This window comes from Notamacropus eugenii, chromosome 6, assembly GCF_028372415.1.
Source record: "Notamacropus eugenii isolate mMacEug1 chromosome 6, mMacEug1.pri_v2, whole genome shotgun sequence".
In the NCBI taxonomy this organism is placed as follows: domain Eukaryota; kingdom Metazoa; phylum Chordata; class Mammalia; order Diprotodontia; family Macropodidae; genus Notamacropus; species Notamacropus eugenii.
The window spans coordinates 2,614,041-2,615,517 of NC_092877.1; the positions used below are offsets into that span (position 1 = coordinate 2,614,041).

Consider the following 1,477-nt stretch of genomic DNA (forward strand, 5'->3'; position numbering starts at 1 on the left):
ATTTGTGACTTGACACAATGAACACATGTCTCATGAATACTAGAATGGTACCACATGTCTGTGAAGGTTCAACACATCTCATAAAGATGACTAGATTGTGGGATTTTATTGGGAATGCCTTATACTAGAAAAGTCACATTCCCTTGTATTTCTCCCCAGGTCACTTTGGATCTGACAGAAAAGCTCTACAAGGCCCCCAAGGAATGAGCTATCATCAAGAAGGCCTGGAGATTGTCTACTTGACCCTGCTTTCCTTTGGAGTAACAGGCAACATATCTCTTCTTTATCTACACAGCCTTAATTTCATCAGTGGTCACAGGAAAAGATTCACAAGCCTGATCATCATCAATTTGGCCTTTGCCCATATCTTAATGATTCTTTTTAGGGGCACTGCCACAATAATAACTAATTGGGGATGGAGATCTTTCCTAGATGACACAATGGGTAAAATCTTAAATTATTTCATAAGAGTGACCCGGGGTCTTTCTCTTTGCAGCACTTGTCTCCTTAGTGTCTTCCAGGCCATCACCATCAGTCCCAGCAGCCTTAAGTGGGCAGAAGTTAAAACAAGAGCCCAAAAGAATGTTCCTTCCTGCTGTATCCTGAGCTGCGTTTTGAACCTTTTTCTTGACATTGCTGTGACCATTAATTACATTAGTCCAAGAAACAGCAGTAATGAAAGAAGGATTAGGCATGTTTTTTTTGACTTACAAGCCACAAGCATTATAAAAATTTTAATTTGTGAGTCAGTTGTTGATGCTTTCTTTGTGGGTCTCATGATCTGCTCAAGTGGCTATATGGTGTTTGCCCTGCACAGACACAACCAGCAAGTCCAACACATTCAAGCATCAGCCTCTCTTCCAGAGCCTCCCCTGAAACTAGAGCCACCAAAGCCATCCTGATGCTGGTGATCACCTTTGTCTGCTTTAACTGTCAATTCTCCTTTTCTCATTTACGTAGCTTCTGCTAGAGAAACCAGACACGGTTGCACTTTCTGTGTTTTATCCGATAGTCAGCCCTTTAATGCTGATCACCATTGACACCCAGAAGTCCAAGTCTTTTGCTGTGCTTTTAGGTTTGAAGAGTTCTTTTCAGGGATCACTCACTAGTTGAGAAGAACTTCTAGGGAAAATGGAAAGAATGGGGCATAAGTTAGGAAGAAATTAAGAATTTAAACGATATCACAAATTAGCTCAAAATGGATTAACATCCCAAATGTGTTCAAATATTTGTGACAAAAAGACTAGAATTCAATGGAAAATTGGATAAAATTCAGGAGAAAGATAAGGTAAACATTAAAGACTCCTTACATGGGACTCAATAAAGTCAAACTGTTTACTTCTTATTTGGGAAGACGTTTGTACTCTTAAGAACGTTATCATTACTTGGGTAGTTTGAAAGAGCATAGATAGATAGAAGGCTTGGGGTTTAGTTGAATATGATGGGAAGGTTCTAAAAAATAAAATTGGGTAGGGAC

General features: G+C 39.5%; 1 pseudogene; it reads left to right on the forward strand.

The window, feature by feature from the left end:
- Positions 1 to 203: 203 nt before the first annotated feature.
- LOC140511801 (vomeronasal type-1 receptor 1-like) lies at positions 204 to 1,113 on the forward strand (annotated as a pseudogene).
- The last annotated feature ends 364 nt before the right edge of the window (positions 1,114 to 1,477 follow it).